The sequence below is a fragment of the Colobus angolensis genome, unplaced genomic scaffold (genome assembly GCF_000951035.1).
Source record: "Colobus angolensis palliatus isolate OR3802 unplaced genomic scaffold, Cang.pa_1.0 Scaffold137, whole genome shotgun sequence".
Classification (NCBI taxonomy): Eukaryota; Metazoa; Chordata; class Mammalia; order Primates; family Cercopithecidae; genus Colobus; species Colobus angolensis.
In genome coordinates, this window is record NW_012114455.1 from 7,500,604 (window position 1) to 7,524,626 (window position 24,023).

Sequence of the window (24,023 nt, forward strand, 5' to 3'; positions counted from 1 at the left end):
GCGATGCATGGACCACTGACAGGTATTGGTCAGTGAGGTACGTGTTGTAGAGAGAGGCCTTGAGATACAGCGATGCCTTCTCATTATTGCAAAAGTGATCGAAGTCCTACGGACAGTTTCTTGGTCAGAGGTGAATGAAATAGCAAAGTCTTTAATATACCACATAAAAATTTTCATCTGGAAGTGATTCCTGGAATCATTAAGCCTCTTCCCATTTCTCTAGTTACAGACTGATCTAAGCATAGGTGTACTCTACACTTAATGCCTTGGTAATCTGATTCTGGGTCTAACTCTAGCAATAAATTATAATTTTTTACTTCTAGTAGAAATTTACATAGTTTCCATTTAGAAGGCTGGCCCCATATTAGAATTATAATAAAGGGCAGGAGGTATGGATTAATGTCATTTTGTAGGGCATGTTCAGTAAAATGTCTCAAAGGGCTGATAAAACATGAGATTCTTTTTTTTTTAGGTTGCGTGTAGCAGGTCCTCTGAACTCGAGTGTCTTTTTGGTGAGATTACTGAGCCAAGCCTGAAAATAATGTTGTTTGCTATGTCTAGGTCCTAATAGGCATGCTCTTAATTAATGTAACTATTACCCATCATTTGTTCATTCCTTCAGTCTTTTCTCTAACATGTGTTGAGTGCTTACTAGGCACTGGACAGGATTCTAAGTGGTCAGGATACACAGGTGACCCAGAAAAGGTCCTTGCCTTCATGGAAGTCACCTTTCAGTGGGAAAAGCAGATGATAAACATGTAATTAAACAGGGAAGCTTTTGACGACAGGGTTGTGAACAAAAGGACAGGTGAAGTGATGGAAAATAACTGGAGTGTGTTGGTCAGGAATGGACTGTGGAGATGGGAACAGTGGACCTGAGCCCCGAGGATGGGCAGGAGGCAGCCATGCACAGAGCCTGGGAGGAAGTACAGAATTCTAATGAGAGAGAAAACAAGTATGAAGCTGTGTGGCTGCAACCGTCTTGGCATGCTAGGGAAAGAAAAAGGAAGTTACTGGGGCTGATCACAGTGCTAAGTATGAGAGCACTACAAGACGAGGTCACGGAGGTGGGCAGGGACTGGCTTATGCCAGGCTTTGCTGGCAGGCTGAAGAGTTTGCATTTTCTCTGCATACAGTGAAAAGGATAAGAGGTTTTAAGCAAAAGAATGGCTTGGTCATGTGTATGTCTTTGAAACGCCCTCACCGCTCTATGTATGATGCAAAGTGTGGGTGGGGCAGGGTGACAAGACGAAAAGACTGTGCCAGAGCTTCCTGTGGCTGTGCCTATAAGAGGTGATGGTGGTGGCGTGGAAGGAGGTGTGGCAGTGAATAAACAGAGACATAGAAACAGTGTGTACATAGATTTTAAGGAGCCCTGAGGACGTGATGCTGGATTTGTGATGAGAGAGTGGAAAAAAAATCCAGGATGACTTCCAAGAGCTGCCTCAAGCACCTGTTGGGTTATGATTCTTTTCACCAATGTGGAGAGACTGGTGGAGTAGGTGGGAAGGAGAGAAATGAGGGAGCAACAGGGCCCTTAGATACACGAAGTTTATGATGTTCATTTAGCATCGAGAAGAGTTTACAGATGGATTTATGATTGCAAAGCTCAGGAAAGAGATGAGACTTGGGGATTTAAATATGGGAGAGATCAGCTTATATTTGTTCTTAAAATTCTGAAATTGGGTACAATCACCAAGATAAGGAGAAAGTGTAGCCAGAGAGGAGAACGGAGGATCGGAATCGGGAGCTTCCGCAATATTTAAAGGTTGGAGGGAGGAGGAGCAGAGAATCAGCAGCCAATGAGGCAGGAAGCAACCCAGGGAGAGTGTGAGACCAAAAAATCCAAGAGAAGAAAGTATTTTATGGAGAGAGTGACCCATTTTGTGGAATGCTGCCACAACCGGGAGTTCTGGAAAAGGAGAAGTGAAACGTATCCGTGGGATGGGATAAGATGATAGCTTGAGGATTTTGGCAAGAGAGGTTTCAGGGGAATAGTAGAGAAGGGAAGAAAAAAAAGATGGGAGTAATTGGAGAGGTAAATGTTCAGACACACATTAACTAGTGCATGATTGCATACAGATGAGAAAGTTCCATCTCATCTGTGCAGACGGAGGGAGTATGGCGCCAGAGAGCAGGGGTGAGAGGCAGAGCACAAGCAGAGGGCTGGCACACCTTTGGTGTGAAGGGATTTCTGCTGCTTGTTTTGGAAATCTCTCTTCTCTTAGTACCCCTGATTCTTGCAAGCTACTCAGCCGGAACAATCTGATTACATATTTTTATGAATTTTCCAACAGGACAATTGAGAGCATGAGGAATTTACCAAATGAAGAAGTGGATTTTCACGATTCTTCTTTTACCCCCTTGAATGATACTCTGCTCTGTGGACAGAGGGGCAGATTAGGAGAGTAGCATGGAGGGATGCCGAGTTGGAGCAGGATGGATGTGAGGCAGGGATAGTGGGTGTGTGAGGATAATAGAAAGTTTTATTTGAGGAAACCTCACCGTGGGCTACTTCATTATCCTTAAGACTTTGAGCTGTGTGTTCTCTCTTGTCTAAGTAGTTCTGCTCTAGAGGTTCAAGCTGAACCCAGAAGGAAAAGAAACCTATTTGAAACTGTGTAAAACACCTCCCTTCAGAGAGCTTTTCTCGCTGTTTTTAGTCTCACTGAAGACGATCCCAGTATGTGATGACGATTCTGCAGAGATCTGGCTTGTCTTTACATCACGTCTCCAGCCTGGAGAGCCTTGCCGGATGCTTCCCCAGGATTGTGGTTTCTTATATTTACTCCTGATCTAATGCAAAGTGCCACGTGGTGCAACTTACGTACAGTTCCATGACTAATACAGTGGAATCACCAGAAAACATTATCAGCTCCTCCCAGGCCTCTGGTTGTTGAGGAAGAAAAGTGGGTGGTGCTTGTTGAAAATAAAACAAGATGTTAGTGGATATACATTGTGAGATAAATACATATGTATTTTAAAGTTTACTGGAAGGTATCTATATTTACTTGGTTTTCTCCGGTGTTTTACAGATGGTGCAAAGTATACATACATGCACAATGTACATATGACTGCCTGTCTTAGCAGAGAATACCTTATAGACATAGTCCTGTTAACCTGAGCGAGAGACTCTTACATTACAAATGATTGTCCTGAAGCTTTCAGTAATGTTTTCTTATTTTATTTCTTTAGGCAATACTAAGTGACTTTTGGGATGAGAATGTCTTTTATCTGATTCTAGGTTTATGGAATATTTGAATATCTGATACCAGACATGGGGATCTACCTCTCTTTGTGCCCAGCCAATATTCAGTGCAGAGGGGATTTGTCACTGAATCTGGCATGTTGCCCTAACATTGCTACAAGCCTGAATTTTGATAATTATCACAATTATTTAAGTAAATGGATTAACCTTGCTTTGACAACATAGTTTATGGGCTGATATAGTGTCTTTAAATAGCATTTCTTTTTTTTTTTGAGACGGAGTCTCGCTCTGTGGCCCAGGCTGGAGTGCAGTGGCCGGATCTCAGCTCACTACAAGCTCCGCCTCCCGGGTTTACGCCATTCTCCTGCCTCAGCCTCCCGAGTAGCTGAAACTACAGGCGCCCGCCACTTCGCCCGGCTAGTTTTTTGTATTTTTTAGTAGACACAGGGTTTCACCGTGTTAGCCAGGATGGTCTCGATCTCCTGAACTCGTGATCTGCCCATCTCGGCCTCCCAAAGTGCTGGGATTACAGGCTTGAGCCACCGCGCCCGTCCTAAATAGCATTTCTTAATATGGGTGCAAATGACTAAAACTTACCAAAGTAAAGCCCTGCATGAAAGGCTTGCTCTTAGATGATTCTGTTGACTGGAAGAGCAGGTCCGCACAGCAGTGTGAGTAGGGCATGTGGAAGGGTTACAGGGGAGAGGGAAGATGTTCTGGATGGTCACAGGATGACAGGCACGTTGTACAATTTCTCACCCATCTGATTTATGTCTACATAATTTTATAAATGGGCAGTAACTTATCAGTCTGTTGATTCAATGCCACTTACTAGCTGACATTTTTCAATATTGTGTTTGTGTGGTTCTATTTTCTAAGAGCAACAGAATAGAAACCTGTTATCCTATATCATTTCTCTGAGTGGGAATTAAAAGCCTGGAGTTGCATCCTGGGCTTCTGTTCCCTTCTCTGCCATCCTGCCCCGGCCACCACCCTTTAGGGGAGAGTTAGAATAGCATCAGCAGAAGAGCCATGGGGACATGGATTTGAATCCTGTCTCTCTCCATAGCAGGGTGTGGCCGTGTGACCTTGGGCAAGTGACTTAATTACTTAGCTCCTTACTTCTGTGTAGTGTCTTGCAAGTGACAAAGCATTTCCTCATATTCTCTGTGCTTCTACGACTTTAAGCACCTGGAGGGCAGGATGTATGTCTTTGATCTCTGTATCTCCAGTGCAGAACACTGTGGTACAAAAAGAGGGTAAATGAATGATAGAACTTTGTTTGACGCCTATGGCAAGCCTGTGAGGTGTCAGGAAAATTGGGATAACCTGGTAAAGCACCTAACACAGCTCAATAAAAATGGACTCTTGTTATTATTGAATAACATATTATTCACTTGGAGAGATCAAAACAAAACCAAAGCACTAAATAATGGGCGTGGCTCTCAACCCAATTCTTCTGTTTCCACTCTACTTCATTGCCCTTTAATCTAGGTGAGGTGTAGATCCATTCCAATGGGCAGGTGTTTTCTGCATAATCATCCATATTAAAGAACACACTTACAGTTATGGAAGATCATCTCATATTATCTAACCCATTTTTCTTTCTTTGCTTGCTTCCTTTTCCTCTTTTCGTCTCCTCCCTTCTGAAGACATTTATTGATTATCCATTTAATGCCAGAGTTTTGTTAGATGCTGGGGATTTTTAAAAAAATGAATAAAATGAAAGAGGTTATCGTCTCACAGGAAGATGGGCATTTAAACAGCTAGCTGTAGTGTAAATGGAATAGGATGTGGCAGAGGCAGGTAAAACTGCTATACGAAAGCAGAGAGAGAGTGGATTAGTAGGGCCAGCCGCTGTAATAACAACCCCTAAATCCTAGCAAACTAACACAGCACATATTAATTCTTACTCATGCAATGTCCATGCATGTAGTGGTTCTCCTGCATGATTTCTTCCAGGGGATGATTTGAGGATTGGGCTCTCTTTTTCCCGTGATCTGTGTTGGAGTCCTTATTTTGATGCAAGTGGGCAGAGGAGAGTAGAGAGTGATGTAGTATCTTTTGGGGCCAGTCCTGGAAGCAGTACCTAGAACTGCCATGAGTTCTTACCTGGAAGCAAGGGGCTGGGAAAGGCACCTTTTCCCTGGGCCTGGGAGGGGAATGATGATGGTATGGTTTGGTGGACACATAACATTATCTCTGCACAGGGAACAGCTATTTCTGTATAACAGTCCGTGGATCCAGGAAGATGATGCAGAAGGGAGGCCATTTGCCTCAGCTCTTCAAGAATGCATAGAGTTTAGGCTGGGTGTGGTGGCTTATGCTTGTAATCCCAGAATTTTGGGAGGCCGAGGTGAGTGGATCATTTGAGGTCAGGAGTTTGAGACCAGCCTGGCTAATATAGTGAAGCCCCGTCTCTACTAAAAACACAAAAATTAGCTGGGCATGGTGACACATGTCTGTAATCCCAGCTATTCGGGAGGCTGAGGCAGGAGAATCACTTGAGCCTGGGAGGTGGAGGTTGCAGTGAGCTGAGATGGTGCCACTGCACTCCAGCCTGGGCGACAGAGTGTGTCTTTTTTCAAAAAAAAAAAAAAAAAAAAAAAGCGTAGAGTTTATCCATGTGGGGCTACTGCAGGGCATTCCCGGCAGAGAGACTAAAAGCTAGGCAGGCAACTCTGGGTTTTTGGAATCCAGTCAAGGGGTTAGAGTCGTCAAGTGGAAGAGGCATCTGCAACAGCCTTGCATGGTCACTGTGGCCTTCTGTCCTCTTCTCACCTCCCCTTTCTACGATCCACTTGGTGTTGAGTTACTTATCAGTTTGGTTTCTGAGTCTCCAGACTCCTGTGCTAGCAGAGGCTGCATCTCCACTAAGGAAGCTCTCTTGCTGCTGTGCCGCTTCCCCTGGCAACTGGTGTGGATTCAATTTCCAGGCTTACTCACATGGAAATTGCACCCAAGTCATCAACTCTGGGCTGGTGACACAACAAAGAATGGGTGGCTAGAGGTCAGTCCCAAAGTTGGCTCTGCTGCCCTGCAGCACCCAGTTGGGAGGGCCCAATAATCTGTGCAGCAACCAACCTTCGGATGGTTCTAATGCAGCTACCGTTTAAGAGCCACCACTGTTCCCTGTTTCTCTTTTCTGAGTCCACTCTCCAGGTGTCTGATTTCGTCAGTCTGGGTTGGCGTCCTGCCAGAGTGACAGAGACCAGTGGGGCAGGGGTGCAGACTGTCATTCCTGCTTCTCTGGCTCCTTTTTTCCCTTCACTCGCTGAGCACCTACCTCACTTCCACCTAGCATTTTTCCCAGCTAGTTGGCCGAAGCATGGATAAAGAATTTTAGAAATGCAACTTTCCTTTTTTTTTCTGTCTCTCTATAGGTGCCAGTTCTGTCATTAGAAATGTCTTGCCAAATTAGAACACAAATAAGCCAAGAATATTCTTCAAAATGCAGATAATCAAAAGCACAGCATTGGAATCTGATCATCCCCCACACATCCATGGTGACAGCCCGAGTTGCTCTCTTAGAGGCTGGCAGACATTCCAATTCCAACTCACATTTTTCTAAAAGGAAAAAAAAAATACCTGTTAGACTGATATTCCTTGAAGAAGAGTCTTTCTTAGAGGAACTTTATAAAAGCCGTATTTGGGTGTTGTTTGTGAAAATTGTGCTCTTCCTGTTCATAAACTTTTCTGAAATATTTTTTTTTCTTTTTTGTGAGAGCTTAGAAAATGGCTAGTAATTTGAAAACAACCTATGTGACACTGATATGCTTTTGGTAGCAGATAAATGCCACTGGCTGGTGCGAAAACAGTTTGCCTGGAAAATGTGAAGTGCTTTATATCCAGAAATACTAGGTACAGAGTAAAATTCTCCATTTGTTAAAAAAAACCAGGCACTGACTTGTAGTAGTGAGTTATGTGCTGGGCTTTATGAATCCTTCTGCTCATATTGCTTTAGACATAGGAGGCAGGGGCGCTGATTAGTGGTGAGCTCTTGATGAACGACATTTGAGGGGCCCCAGTTTTGCAGGAGGGAGCTCAGGCAGGTCACTGCTTCATGCACAAAACATAGAGGACACAAGTGGCACTTTGGATGTCCACAGCTCATCTCAGTCTTGCTTCCACATGAGGAACAATGATATCAGCGTGTAATCTCAGCGTTTTGCCCTTGAAATAAAATTCTGTCCGCCATTGATATCCAGTAGCTCACTCCTCACTAATTCAAAATAGGTCCCAGTGGATTGGCATATCCCCTCCATCTGAATTGCAGCATGCACTTCATCTCCTCCTGTTGAAAATGAGGATGAGCATGCTTAGAGTGTTTAAGAGTTGGAAGCTGCTTCAGGGATAGGTATTTGTAGTTTCATGAATTATTTATTTAAGCAAATGTGTACAGCACATTTATGTGTTGGAGTATATGCCTGATCACACTCGAAGGGGTGTCGTGGAAATGTATCATGCCATGGCATCACCATTTTGACATGTGTAGTGCGGAGAACCAAAACACTGCTCCTGGGATAGAACAGGATTAGTTCAGTTTGGAATCATTTGGCTCTCATGATGCAAGACTAAGTAAATGCATTTTATCATCTTCCCTGTTGTGTAAGGATAAAACCCAGCCTGGATCTATTTGGGCTTCATGCCTGGAGTTTTGAACTAAACACAGTCCCATTGGTGTGTAGTCAGATTTCATTGTTTGTGGTTTTGTTTTGTTTTCCCCTTTCAGCAAGCACAAATCTGGAAAAACAGCAATATGTGCATTAAAGGTTTGCGGTATTTTCCTTATAGGGCAATTCGCAAAACTGCGTAAGTCAAGTCCAATTTTTAGTTATTTGTGTAAAACAAACAGAGGCTCTCTTTCCCTATTTCCTTAGCATCTCCTGTCTCACGCACACACACGTGGCAAGAGGTCTGCTGTAGCATTTAACAGTGCATTCAGGGGTTTAATTTGAAGCAGTACAGGAAGTAAGATGCCTGAACTCCACAGCGCTCTCATATCTGGGCATACACATTTCTGGCCTTATGTTTACTTGGAACCCTTTACCCCACCAGGTGTGGTTAAAGGCACACCTAACTGGCACCTTCTTGACTTGCTACTGGGCACCTCCTTGACTTTTTTTCTGGTCCATTTGAGGTTAAAGGTTGAGGCGGGGTGAATCTAGAATGAGCCCCTAACACATGTAAACCTATACCCTTCTCTGAAAATAGTAAAAAGTGAAATATACAAACTAACAAGTTAATCAGGTGTTCAAGATTTACCTAAAATTGCCAACATTTCAAAACTCTCACCCAAATAACCCATTAGCCAGCCGGTATTTGTTAAGAAGAAAGGACAAATTGCATACTTGTTAATTTCCCTTGTGGGGTAGTCTCAGAACTGTGCAGTGACCTCTCGCTGACATTCCTGCACCTTTACTGATATGCTCCCGAAGTCTCACTTAGAAGAGTGAATATAATTGCTCACTCTGATGGGTCCATTCGGGAATCTCCGGGAGACACAAGTATTAAAATGAATAGATGGCGTCTGGCAAATCTCTTCCTGCCAGCAATAAGCAATCTTGTCTATTAAATGTCTCCCAGTGCAGGCGGATAGTATATTCCATGCCTGGTCCGTAGCAGGGTGCAGGCGGATGCATTGAATGTATCTATACATTGTATACAGTTAATGAACTGGGGTTAGTTACGTAAGAGGAAGATTGATAGAAACCAGAAGTTATAGCCAGATTCAGTCCAGAAGGAGACTGAGAAAGCGATCCAGGAAATCGGGGTAAAGGGGGAGATAAATCAGGTAGGTAGACGTTATAAACAGGCCTGGGAAGCTGGGTCATGCAGGCAGTGGGAGATTCGCGGGAGGCTGGGAGACGTGGGGAAATGGACTGCTGATGGGTGCTTCATGCCATCCCTCCTTAGCACACTTGGGCTGGACAGACATATGTGCTTTTTAAGCAAGAATCTTTCTGACGCCTGGAAGCACTAGTCTAAAAAGATGTCAGACGCCTTCTGGTACCCTTGTTTTAGAGAGGAGAATGCACCTAAGTCACATACATTGCCTCAAGGTCAAATAGGCCGTTTCCTGATCTTTGTTGCTCTAAAATAAAAAGAAAATGTAACACATATATGCAATTGTTAGAAAAAATAAAAAAGAGAGAAAGAGAAGGGACTATGCCTGTTGCTAAAAGCTAGAGTTCAGTGTTTTAAGAAATAGAAAGGAGAAGTTTCCTTGAAGAGACCTTTCTCTTTCATGTCCAGAGGAGTCCTCAGGTTGGCATGGATTTTACTTTCATCTCTAACTGTACACAATGCACACAATATGAATCTTCACAAATGAAATACGTTCCACGTATTGATCTGTGATTTCTTTTCTCTACAGATAGTATATCAACAGTATGCTTCCATGTCTGTATGTATAAATTAACCTTGTTTCTTTTACCTAGAAGAATAATACTCTATTTTGTAAGGTTCTATAACATATTTCACTAGTTCCTTATAAATTTATGTGCATATTATTTCCAATTCTTCTGCTCTGTCAAACAGGCTACCATGAGTATCTTCATGTATACAGGAAAGTGCCTCTGAAAGCAAATTCTTGGCTATAGAGTTACTAGGACTAATGGTATACAAATTAAAAACTTATGAAATATTGAAAATTACCTAATATAAATGTTATTGGAAGGTACAATGGAATGGAATGTACAAGGATGTATATAGACATTTCCAGAAAACCTGGTGAGTAGTGGGGTGTTTCTAAAATGTGACATTTGCCACACTGGTAGTTAAAAAGTATCTAATTTATATATGTTTAATTATGAAGTTCAGCATCTTTTCATATATTTACTGTGCATTTGCAATTCATTTTATTTATATAGCTTGCTTTTATATTACCTGTTTTTTACCCATCTTCTTATTGATTTTCAAGAGCACATAATATGTGCAAATAATTTGAGCATTGTTACCCATGTTATAAATTCCTTCCCAGTTTATGGTTTGCAGTCTTACTTTGTTTAGCATATGTATTTTTCTGTATAAAATGTTTAATTTTATGTAGTCAAATTACTTTGCTTTTCTGGTGTCTGAGCTAATGTCTGGAAAGATCTTCTCCATTCCAGGATTTTGAACAGTGGTTCAAAAAAGATTTTCCCAGTGGTTTTATAATTTAATTTTTATGTGTAAATTGTTGGTGCATCTGAAATGTATTTTATACCAGGAAGGGGAATCCAGCTTTTTCCTTCTGTATCATTCATTAGCCTACCTCCTCCCACCGATGGTATCTAACTGGCTATGTGTGTCTGGATCAAATTCTGGACTCTCTTTTATTCCACTGATAGGCCAGACTATTGCTGGGCCAGTTCTATGCTGTTTTTAAGTTTTATAGTTTCGTAAGCTGTTGTAATACTTGTCGGGGATACTTTCCCACATTATCCTTTTCAGATTTTTCCTAATTGTCACCCGAGGTACAACCAATGGTGGGGGACGGGGCAAGAAGAAAGGAAGGGGGGTCCCCTCCCCCAGTGACTGTGTGGTCCTGACAACCCAGGCGGACTTTTGGCTTCTTGGACTCTTGCTCCTTTGTGTTGCAGAATGTGGGCATTCACCTGTTGCGTCCCAAGCCCCAGAGAGCTTTCTGTGACACTCTTGCTAATCCAGCCTTCCTGTTGGGAACACTGTAGGGTCCAAGAGCAGTGCTTGTTCTGTGGCCTCCCTTCTGCCTCTAGGCTCCCTGCAGCTGGCCAGAAAAAGGCCCCTTCCTTTGCATGGTGGTGGTCTGGACTTGTTTACCTTGATGCCTTCTTACATTGTGTTCTCCCTACCTGGTATTGAGGGACTGGGTTTATCTTCCTACCTGATACTACTGTTCCTCTGCATTATGTGTGAGATAACATCTGGACCGCTTCAGGAACCCTCCCTGCCTGTGGAGTCATCTACTCTAATTGTCTGGGAGTTCTGCACCCCTGTCAGCCCCTCCCCTCCCCAGGACTGTCTGCCTGTCTTTATGAAATCCCAGCACCTACAGAGAACCAGGCACATAGAAACACTCAGAAAGTGGTTGGTGTAAGAAGAAAGAAAGGAAGGCAGGGAGGTGGGTGCGGGAATGATACACGTTTGTGTGAAACATTCACAGTGAATAGAACATCTGCGAGACACAGGGCCCTGGGGTCTGTCCATGGGACTCATTTTTTCAATTTATTTAGTGCCTTAGCCCTCAGGGGCCTTGTTTTCTCACATGGAAGCCAGTCAGTTACGTATATGGGGGTGGCTAACATCCCAGTTAATAAGTGACGTTGGCTTCAGTCAGATCTGAATGTGAGTGATGGTGTTCTCTCCTAGCGTTTTGTGATTAATTTAATACACTTAAGCCTGAATTTTTCCTCCTGAGATTAGTGTGAAGTTTAGATGAGATAATGCATTGAAAGCACTTGATGCAAAGCCTAATGTAAAGTAAGCACACAATAAACACTGGCTCCTGTGAATAGTGTTTGTTATTATTAGTAGTAGTATGACTACTTTTATTATCAAATGGTAAGATGGCCATGCAATGCTCTCCTGGTCACAAGGCCATTGGTGCTGTGCTGAGTAAGTTATTGTAACAGATGTTAAGCCCAATTGGCCGGGCGCGGTGGCTCACGCCTGTAATTCCAGCACTTTGGGAGGCTGAGATGGGCAGATCACGAGGTCAGGGGATTGAGACCATCCTGGCTAACACGGTGAAACCCCGTCTCTACTAAAAATACAAAAAAAAAAAAAAAAATTAGCCGGGCATGGTGGTGGGCACCTTTAGTCCCAGCTACTTGGGAGGCTGAGGCAGGAGAATGGCATGAACCTGAAAGTCAGAGCTTGCAGTGAGCTGAGATCACACCACTGCACTCCAGCCTGGGCGACACAGCGAGACTCTGTCTCAAAAAACAAAAAAAAAAAAAGAAAAAGAAAAAGAAAAAAAGTTAAACCCAGTCATGATCATATCCAAAGGTTTATTTTGGGAGAACTGCCAACAGTTAGCCCTTCTTATTTACCAAATCGGTGCTGCTTCTCTGATGATAGAGTCTTGTTTGCAGAGGAGAGAGTATTCCTCACAGCTGACTTGCTTTGCTTCTAGGAGGAATGATGGCTTGACCTAAAATCAGTGTCTGCTGTTCAGCCCTTCAGCCACGGGGGCTTTGTACCTGCTGTTCTCTCTGCCTGGAAAGGCCATCCTCATGGTATCTCAAGGGCTTCGTTTCTCACTTTTTTCAAGGTGGCAACCTTATCAGAGATGCCCATGCTGGCAACTGATATAACATGGCTCCACCACCCCAGTGCTAGGCAATCTTTACCACTCAATGCCCTGAGAAATGTCCATATATTTTTATGTTTGTAAAACTTTATTTTATTGTGGTCAGAATACCTAACATGAGATCTACCTTCTTAAAACATTTTAAAGTGTACGATGCAGTACCGTTAATTATAGGAACATTGTTGTATAGCAGCTCTGTAGAGTGTATCTTGCATAATTGAGACTTTATGCCCATTTTACAGCAACTCCACGTTTCTCCCTCCCTCCAGCCTCTGGGAGCCACTATTCAACTGTGACTCTATGTGTTTGGGTGTTCGGGATACAGCATGTACGTGGAATCGTGCCGTGTTCTCCCTTCTGTAACTGACTTATTTCGCCTAGTGTGATGTCCTCCAGATTCATCCATGTTGTCACATATGGCAGGATGTCTTTCTTAGTTAAGACTGAATTGTGTGTATATTGCATACTGTTACATGCATTAGTGTATGTTACTGCGTTTTCTTTAATCATTCATCGGTTGATTGACATTTAGGTTGTTTACACATCTTGGCTATTGTGACTAGTGGTGCAATGAGCCTGGGCATGCTAATATGTTATGTACATTTATTAACTGTGGATTTCCAGTTGTTCCTCACTAGAACCTAAACTCATAAAGGTAGAAGCTTTGTTTTGTTCACTGATCCTGTATCTTCAGAATCTAGAACAGTGCACTGAACTAGACTCAAAATCCCAGCACCTGTTTCTTTGTTCTTATTTACTAGAATAAAAAGCAATCTCAGTTGAGTTTTAGGCGTTGCACAAAGAGAAACTTGCAGCATGATTGGAGACATCATTGGCTCTGGCACCCTCGGGGATTCGGGGTCTTGTCTTGGGTCCACCTTAAGTACTGGCCCTATACCTAGAATAGTGACCCACATTCCCAGGGCTTCCAAGGTCCATCCTCCTAAGTCACGAAAAATGTCCTGTATGGCCAAAGTCCCTTGCAAGCCTGTTTTGATCGGAAGGTCCTGTCCCGCTCGAGCTAGTGCTGTCAGCTTTGCAGGTCATTTTCAGAAGTCCTGGGAGGGTAGAAAGCTCTGTGCCAATGTTGGATGGACATTTCCTCTTCCTTCTAATGCCCCAAACTCCTATCCGTTCGTCCTGTGGATACTCTCCTAGCTACTCACGCTTTTCTCTCTTGACAATTTGCGCATGTACTAGTATTGACTATTTGAAATTATTCTGTTATTGTTTTCCTGAACAAAATGAAGGATGCTTCTCTGTTTGTTTTGTTTACTTCCCTGTCCTGACTGCCTTAGTGGTTGACCATATTCAGCGAATATTTCTTGAACATTATTGGTGGCTTGACTTTGTTTCCTCTCCCCTTCCACACCACATCCCAGTAGTGGTACAATGGGAATCCCAGACTTTACATCTGTCTTCAGTGCCACTTGCCTGGGTTGCCCTAGAGGCCTCCTGTTTTTCATTTTTCCTTTGCCCTGCAATGCATGATAGGTGACCCAGAAGGGTTCCAGAAGGATGCTCCTGAAGTTTGGCCTGCTTTTCCACTGCACACAGGTCTTGGGATACTAATAGCACCTGGATTCCCTTGCTTAGTTTTCTGGGCATCCAGCACACTGGCTTCAACTTTTCTTTCCACCTTACCTCCACTATCTCTGTCCTCTTGTTTATGCCAAGCCAGGCAATTCACCTGCATCATCTATACCCTGACTTTTCTCTTGTACACTTTGTTCACTCAGTACTCTCTATCTCGGAAGCCCACTCACTCCCCTTTCACCCCAATCCTTCCTTTGCATGTTAGAACAGAGTCTGGTGAAATCTTGACTCTACTTGGCCAATGGATGGCACTTCTCTTAGCCTCTGTTTACTAAAATGTTAAGGGGGAGGAGATAATGGCACCTACCTTATCAGGATACTGTGAGAGTTACATTAGATACTGTATATAGACTGCCTGGCATACTTGCTCTATAAGTATAAATTATTATTCCTCTTCAAAGCCCAACTCAAAAAATAAAATTCTTCTCTATGAACCCTTCTCTGATCTTGCCACACATGGCCTCTCTTCTTCCTCTACTTCCTTCTGGTTCTCTTAGAGTTGCTGCCCACATTGCCACGTCTTGGAACTCATCAGGAACGTGTTCTGTCTTCCTGTCTATCCAAGGTGGGAGGCAAGTTGAAGTCAGGAATTTTTCTTGTGTTCTGCACAGTACCCTGGACATTGCTGTTGTTCCTAATTGTTTTTTTTTTTTAATGGACTGAATCATTTTGCTGCTGCCCAGGCTGCTTTCCACTACAATAGCCTGTAGCTTAAGCAAGGATGGGCTATTTTCCCTTTGGTAATGGGCCAGCATCTAGGCCTTGATTTTGAGTTCTTAATATGGTACCGTGAAAATCACTAGTGTTGAAAGGAATAAGATCAGAGGGGGAATAAAAAGGCATTTGATGAGGCTCTTAGTGTAACAGTATGTCTCACTCATCTTTTTTTTCCCTTAGCCTTTGAAATAGACAATGGCCTTGAGCCTTCTCGGCAGATGGACCATGTTTGTGCCTTAGCCACTTAACAGCCATTAGCCTAATTCCATCCTCTGCAGCCAAATTAAATAATAAGTAAAAGCCTATGAAAAGCTGGTTTGGAGGCAATGTTACTGCCTTTCACTTGACAGCCGTCTCTGAAGCAGATGCTCCCTCTCCACCCTATTAACCTGCTCCTCTGAATAAGGAGCTGTCCACACAGAAGCAAAGATAGAGGCCTGCGGGAGAGTGGTCTGGATTCTGGAGATAGGGGGAAAATCCTGATGATAAAAGTCCAGCTTCTTTGGAAGGCCGAGGTGAGAGGATCATGAGGTCAGGAGTTCAAGACCAGCCTGACCAATGTGGTGAAACCCCTCTCTACTAAAAATACAAAAATTAGCCAGGCATGGTGGTGTGCGCCTGTATTCCCAGCTACTAGGGAGGCTGAGGCAGGAGAGATGCTTGAACCTGGGAGGCAGAAGTTGCAGTGAGCTGAGATCATGCCACTGAACTCCAGCCTGGGTGACAAAGCAAGACTCTGTCTCAAAAAGAAAAATAAAAAAGCCCAGCGTCCATCCACTACTCCCACCTCATAGGCCACATACTAAGAAGATGAAAGCTTGACCCAAAGTCATGATAATGCGATTTCTGCTTTGATTAGTCAAAGCTGCTATTTGTTAGTAGATAGTATATGGCCTATGAAAGTTCACAACAAGAAAGTAATACCCTGGTCTTATTCCTAACCAGTCCGATAATACATTCTCTTTTATCACACTTGTTTTTGGCCTCTGTGTCCTTGCTTACAGATTCCTCCTCCTGAAATACTTCCGTTTATCCCCAGATCCTGGATACCCCTCAAGGACAGCCTCAATGTCCCTATCCTCATAAAACACATCTCCCATTCGCAATCTCATTCTCTGACTCGAGTACCTCATCCTTCTCTGAGCACCCTTCACACTAAATCTGAACATAATTTCTAACTGTATTACTATTTTCAGATTTGTATTGTAGATGTATGCATATGAGCCTTACTACCGGGATCTATGTTCCTTCAGGGCAGGGACTCTATATTCATCTAAATACCTCCTACAGGTTTAACCTTATTTGTATTGTGTTTGTGTGTGTCCACATATATGTACATGCATGTATGTATATATTTATATACGTATATATACTCAGGAAACATTTTTTGCATCAATGCATGCATACTTATGGGCATTTTAACTTTTTATTTACGCTCTTTCTCAGCTATCCCTTAGTGACCTCGGATTTTTCCTGCATGTGGTCAAATAGGTCTCTGTGTTCATGAAAATGTTTCGATCAACTGTGGATACTCATAACCTGATTGTTAAGGTGTTAGTTTCAGAGATATAGACAGTGCAACTGCATTTTTTTCAACCTAAAGATTGACAGAAATCTAAGGCATCCAACTCAATTAATTTTCTCTAAAAAAGAGGAAATTTATTACTCCAACACAAAGATACCTATTACAATGATTATGCTTTATAAATACGCAAACAAGGGTGTCAGGTTGGGATCGCTCTGACTGGTGACCAATGCATTATCTCCATTTCTCTCTTCTTGCCCTTGCTATACATTCTATCATGATAGACCTTGATGCCCTAGAGAACAGAAAGGAAAGGCACCTTAGAGTTATTTTGCTGTTGTTATTCTGCCCTTGTAGTGGTGTGTAGACTTAAAGTCTCTGATATTAGAAATACATACTAACTTGTTTGGGGCCAGTTTTAAGAATTTTGAAAATTCAGAAGGTAGCCACTCATCATGACTCTTGGGTAGAAAGCACCATATTCAAGTTCCTGCAGCCGCTAGCAAGGACAAGCATGGGGTAGGTAAGGCAGACCCTGGTTGTCTTTAAGGCACCAGGGAAAGACTGGACCATCTGTTGCCATGGCAACATTTATTGGTTTTACAATGAACATGGGGTGCTAAGCCTTCCAAAAATAGAGGCACACTCTATTTTTTTCATATTTTTATAAGATAGTTTAATGATATATCTTAGGACTAAAATTGAGATCTATATTCCTGGTTACAAGGGGTGAGTGTAGTATCCATAGTTTTTTGAATGGCAGCCGCCAAGTTTGTGTGACTTGAGACTGCGTGTGTGACCATGTGTATACACACAGTTAATATTGAGAACAGACCCTTGATGACCACTACACCTACCTGTGGAGCATGACGTCAAGTGAAATGTAGCTTTAAAATTATATTAAAATATTTGGGAAAATAGACAATTTTACCACCTAATCCAAAGGAGGGAGCTTTTTCTAGGTAAGTAATTTCACTGAATTGATGGCTTTCTGTGTCAGTTTTCTTTGCTATTACTGGCCTGGGCAACATTAAATCTGGCTGAGGCTCAGCACTGGACAAAATACAAAATGATCACAGGCACTTGGGCTTCTGTAGAGCATCAATTCACTTTCTAATGAAAAAGAAGGAGTAAAGAGAGTGAGGGAACAAAGAAAATTGTTGGCAAGCTAAAAAGATTTTAAGAAACGAAGAGGAGGAAAGGTAAAGTGAACAGAGGCAAGAAAAATGAGGAGAAGAGAGATAAATGGTGTGCCATAAAGAGAATGTAGACCTTAAACATGAATCTTATGAACCAAGCCACTCTGTGGAGATGGAGAAAGCCAGCCTTTCTTTCCCTCCTTAGCAGCCACTGTTTCTGGTAATATCAAGTCCATCTGTAAGGCAGGCAAAGTGAATTTATTGTATTTAATAGCTTCCAATTAAAGAAGTCAAATTAGAGGGGTCTCTAAACTCTACTCCCTACGGCTAGATGCTAACAGAGCTGTGATTTAGGGTAAGGCCTCCTTTTTCCTAAAACAACCACCTGAGAGGATATCTTCTGGCACTCAGTGTCCTCTGAAAACCAGAGGCCAATGGTTTAGGGAGCCAGACACAGGCATTGTAAATAATATAGGATGCTTCACTCAGCAGACAGGGCAGGAGGCCTCAGGAGATGTAGAGAAGTTGAAGAGAGGCTGGGCTAGCCTGCTGCTCTGACCAGGCCTAGTGAGGCAGGAGGATGACTGATACTGCATAGTGTCCTTCCCATCACAGCAGTGAGGCTGCAGTCCAAGCCTTCACCTGGACACGATCAGGGACTATGGCTTTCTGAAGGGAGACGGTGATCTGTTTTCTAATGCACTTCATTGGGTCCACATTAGGCCAACAAGTCAGGTTCCTCAGGGCTCCCAATGCTATAGCAGGAAGATGTACCTTCATCCCTGTCCATCAGTGCCTCCCTGGGAACCTGTGTGTCTGATTGAAGTAATTTCACCCATAGTGCACTAAGTGTATACTCAATCAAATTTTATAGAATACGTTATTTTTTTTGTTTTTGTTTTTAAATGAAAGCATTATGCTTGTTGTGCAAAGTTTTAGGGAGCAGTGATAAGCAAAAGCAAAACAGAACAATTAAAACCATCTGTAATTCCCCATCCAAGTTCATCATTGTTAACACGGTAGTGTATATGCTTCAGTCATTATTTTATACAGTTATGTAATTATATTTTTCATTTAAAAAATGAATACAATCTTTTGTTACCTACTTATATAACTTATGTATATACACATCTTTCTGTTTCATTGAATATTTTGTGCTATATTTTATTGCTACACAATATTCTATTTTCTAAATGGACCATCATTTAGTAATCCTCAGTGGTGAGAGAGTTAGATTGTTTCTAGTGGTTTTGCTATTGTAAATACTGTTCAGATGAACATCCTCATTGTCTTTATTCACAAGCATGATTACCTCCTTAGGATATATTCTACCAGTGGAATTGTGGCAGATAATATGCAAATAGCAGGCTTTTTGACACCTGCTGTCAAATTGCCCTTCAGACAGGTGCCCTGTGCATCTCTAGCCTCAGCCTCAGCCTCAGCCTGCTTGGCTTTTCGTGTGTTACCCCTCACCACTCACCATTCTACCTATTATCATTTTGTTTAGGTTTGCTGTTTGATAGGTGGAAATGCCAGGCCATTGTTTTAAACTGCATTGCCTGGAATAGTAATGAGTTTGGAATTTTCCCCAGATGTTGAAGGGCTACTTGATCTTTTGTCCCAATTACCTAGACACATGGATCCTGGCTGGGCTCTGGGAAGTGGCACTATGGCAACTGCTAGGCCTTCCCTCTCCTTGGAGAGGAATTAGCGAGAAAATAATGCATCTTCAAGTGTGTTTTTAAAAGAGTTTAAAATGTAAAGGGGAAAATGTAGATGGCCAGAGGGGTAAATTATAAATGGAGGATAATTATCATAGTTTTTAGGAAAGGTGAAATATCAAACGATCCATAAAAGGATAAAAGAACAAAATGTCTCGGGAAGCCTGCTTTCCTAAGGTAAGAATCCTGTGGCATCAAGGCCTGGAAGGACTCACCGCCTCCCACCCTCCCAGTGCCCTGACCTCCCACCTCTGGTGCTGTGCTGGGACTTCACAGGGAGATTTTGTGCCAGTGCCCCCACCAGGGACTCATCACCACTCTAGCTCAACGACACCAAAATAGCCTTCTCCTAAATATAATGTCCGCGCTTTGGCTTTTAAAAATAACAGCAGAAAATGACCAGAGGGCCACTCTGTGACGTCCAAGATTCCTGGGGCAAAGCAGCTTCTGAAGCCTGTTCTTAAGATAGCTCCGTCCTTGTCTTGCTGAATTATTTACAGAACCTGTGAGGACAGAGGCTGAGTGGAGGCACTTCCTTTCGGAACCTGCTCAGGCGCTCCCTGGGCCAGGCAGGGAAGCCAGTGTCTCGAGAATGTCTGCTACCCGGTGTCAGGGAGTCTGCCATTGATTTTCTTTAGAACAAACCTCTCTGCAAATGCCACAGCTTTACATTAGCCGCACTATAGAGACTCGGTCAGGGCCAGGCAGAGACGGGGGGAATACCAGGTGCTGATTTCTTTTCTGCTCTGGGCAGTTGCTTCTTTTCACTTCCATGTCTGAATGGCAGGGGGAAGCCGGGTGCCCCCACATTTGAGTCAGAATAGTGACCTCTAGCATTTGAAAGTCCTACTTATTAAAGATATGATCAGAGTTGTCCACATTAAAAAGGCATTTGGGAGTGCGGGGATATGGAGAAAGATGATGAGCTTGACGTTTGGATTGATTTCTTCCCAGCAGAGGTGATTTCAGCAGGCTTTCCCGGGGAAGTTAGGATACTTGAGCATTACTCTGGGTATCTGGCCAGAGTTTTCAGGGGTGTTAAACAGTGAGGCTCTTAAGAATGCAGGAATCTTGGGTCATCTGTGCTCCTAGGGTACTGCTGAGCCCGGGTTCCCTTCATAGGTGTCTTGGGGGGTTGGGAGTGGGGGCGTTGAGCCACAATGGAGAGGAACTGTCTACATGGGCCCTTCCCTTTCTTCCAGCGCCAGTGTTTGCCCACAATTCCGCTCACATAAAATTTGACTTTCTCTTCTAGCTAGGTAGCTTACCAGGGGAAACTGGGTGTGAGCCAATGGCCTTCCTCTTCACTGTATGGTCAGCCTCCGTTTTTGTGGGACAGCATCAGCCTGAAGCCAGGCAAAAGGCCCAAGTCATGTAATAAAAAGTGTACAGGGCTCAGAACTGGAGGCAAGACTCTTCACCAGCCAGCTTGGTGCTATTAATCAGATACTGTAACTGCCTGGAAAGATGAGCAAACACGCTTTATTCCTCAAGCACCTATTTTGTGCTGTCTACATTGAGTCCTGTGTGTTACCTCATTTCATCCTGTTAATCATGGTTTGGGTGGGGAATATCATTTCTAATATGCATATTTAGTAAATGAGGTTTATAGATCTGCAAGGCCACGTAAACTACGAGGTAGCCATGCACGAATTTAAACAGCACTTTTTATTTTAGTGAAAATCTTGTTTTTCTTTCCAAGATATTCAGCTTTCTGACTTCACAAAGTTGTTCTGAGGATCAGATAAACTGAACATATATGAAAGATAAAAGAAAAAGACTAACCAATGTTTGGTAGTGTGATTATTGCTTTTATATTCTAGTTAATTTTTCTGTTATGAAAAAGCAAGTTTGAAAAGGCACTGGCTTTGAAGGAAAGTAAGGCAACTTGGTCCAGTCTCTGGGTTTATCCCAGAAAACCAGTTCTCCTCCAACCCTCTGCTGCAGGTGCAGGTTTGAGCTGGGCCCTCAGACACAGCCCACTTTGCATCCCAGTTCTTGGGAAAATTTTTCTTGATGTTCACTAGTGCTAAGATCATTCGGAAACCTCTCCCTGCACTATTGCAGAACTAGTGCGTTCTTCAACCCTGGAGCCCAACTGTTACCTGTGATTTATTTTATTGTCATTTATTCCCACAGACAATACACATAAAAATAAAGGTAATAAATGTAAGAGCATTTTAATTGCCATCTCACTAGTCTTAAATGCCCACTGTTTTTATATATCCCCCTCCTACCCTAGGAAATTTCAGCATAGAAAAGATTAATTTATCATCTTATCCTCGTTTCCTGATCTCAAATTGAAAGATGGACAGTTTTGTCTTAATAGAGAGTTGTTTAGAGTCAGGGAATTTTTCGAAGGAAAGTAGAGGTAGATGGATGAATAGGTGGCTGTGTGTGTGTGTGTGTGTGTGTGTGTGTGTGTGTGTGTGTGTGTATTATATGTATTAATATTAATAGAGAGGCTTCCTTTGCGGCTTCATGCAGAATGCTTAAAGATCCTAGAAATTTTGCTCTAGGAATGGAAGCAGAAGAAGCCGCAGGCTTCATGGTTGATTGCTTTTCTGATTGGTGCCATAAAAAAAATGCATTAGAGAGAGAATGTTTGATTTAAAGAGTGCCTAGATGCCGACACCACCTCTGTTTGTTTTCCTTCCTTTAGCAGAAACCTTGTAAAATTTTTATGAAGCATTAATGGATCTGAGATTTTCTGAAGCAAATTTTATGAGGTGAGCTTAATCCCACACATCCGACCCAATTTAGCAGTCTTTAGAGACATAGAACATAAAAGGCACTCAGAAAGTATCCTGGGTGCCTCAGTACTAGGGGAGTCACGGGGCAGGGGTAGGGCATTTCCTCCCCGTCAGTGCTTTGATAGACTCTCAGGGGTTGTGGGAGAATGGAGTGAAGAGGTACCCGGCCACAGAGAAGACCACACAGGTAAACCAAAACTTCGGTTAGTAAATCTTAATTCATAACTTAGCACTGACTTCAAGAACTTCCCCTATATCACTGTAGTCTTTGATGAGAAAATCATGTTTAGGGAAAACAAGAAATTATTTGTATTAACAGTTTCTGTGCTGTCCACCTGGAATCACTGGCTTTAATCTAAGAAAGAGTCACGAGCATTCTCCTTCCTCCACCCCAATTTGTTTTCTGTATTTGAAACAAAAGAGCCTTGAAGAAGATAAATTAAATTTTTGTGTTTGTTGATGAGTGAAGCTCTGTTTTGTAATGTGAAGTTTGGCCTCCCACAAACAAAGCAACCTGATGAGCCTCAGCATACTAGTGGGCATTTAGCAGTTCCCATCACTTACCTATTTATGCTGATTCTGTACTACTCTCGCGAGTTCTTGCCCTGTAATGTGTGAATTCCATTAGATTTATGGTGATGAAATGAGGGAAGAGAAGTTTTTTGGAAGAGAAATAGGAGCCTTCACCTACTAAGAAATCACTGTGGCCTATTCAAGAATGGTCAAGGGTTTGGGATTTTACCCTACTTTCAGGCAAACAAGTCCACGTGCCACTGTTTCAGGAGTGCTGGCAGAAGAAACGAGACCCCAAGGTCAGAGACAAAAGACTTTGTTACTCATGGCACAGCAGGCAGCGTGAGCTGCATGTTCATGTCAGTGCTTTTTGTACCCCAAGTCTCAAGAGGGTGATGTGTATGGCCCAAGTGGATGTTCTGTGCTGAGTTGGGTTGCACCACCACTGAGTAACCCCTCATTTAGCAAACTGAAATCTTTTGTAATGGGCTGCCCGCAAATTTGCCCAATCTTTGCTCAGAAGAGAGGTGTTCTCTTTATTTTACTGGATATAAAAATTTGCCTTGTGCCATGGAGGGAGACACTATTTCTATCTTAAAGTTCTTCACCATATAAACATCTTTGAAAGCATAGTCATGGCCAGGCATGGTTGCTCACCGCTGTAATTCCAGCATTTTGGGAGGCTGAGGTGGGAGGATCGCTTGAGCCCAGGGGCTCGAGATCAGCCGGGGCAACATAGGGAAACCCATCCTTACAAAATAAAATAATTGAAAAAAATTAGCCAGGTGTAGTGGTGCGTGCCTGTGGTCCCAGCTACTAGGGAGGTTGTGGTGGGAGGATCACTTGATCCTAGGAGTTCTGGGCTGCAGTGAATTGTGGTCACACCACTACACTCCAGCCTGGGTGACAGAGTGTCTAAAACAATACTTTACCTTGTTTTCTGCTAGTGAATATTCTCATGAGTAGACCACTTCATAGCCACTCTGACTAATCAAGGTTGGTACCAAATCCATTCAATTTGTCTAATACGGCATTTAATTAAAGTTACTATCAACAGGATTTTTGCAGCAGGATGAAGCTGTTCTTCACTGAGGTATTGACCTCAGCCTTGTTCCCTAAGATCCCAGACCTAACCAGATGAAGAAATGCCATAAACAACCAAGGTCCAGGTGAGAAAGGAAAGGGAAAGTTTTCCTTAGGTTTCTATATCAACTTCCTCACTTATCTGAGGCATGAATGCAGGTATAGCAGCATGTATTAGAGATTGCACAGACCTCAGTAGGCTTGCAAAGAGATGGTGGAGGGTAGTTCTGTTATCTATAACAATCCTGGCCAGCGCATTGAAGCTGATTTGAATTCCTTTCAGGGCAAGGGTGTCATCTCCTTAAATACTTGAGGTTCCCTGTGAGCACCTGTGTAGTGTAAAAGTCACAGGGTGTTCAGAAGCGGCAAGCTAACGCCTGCTTCCACACAAGAAGTGTAAGCTTGAGGGTGTTCATGGTGTCCCTGGATGGAAAGTCTTGTTTACGGTTGTTGGGGCTCCCCCAGGTAAGACCTCCGTCCATCTCGAATCACAA

General features: G+C 42.9%; 1 protein-coding gene across 6 annotated transcripts in view; it reads left to right on the forward strand.

Moving 5' to 3' along the window:
• NTM (neurotrimin) overlaps positions 1-24,023 on the forward strand; it is a 975,363-nt gene that overhangs the window by 568,176 nt on the left and 383,164 nt on the right. The window lies entirely within an intron of this gene.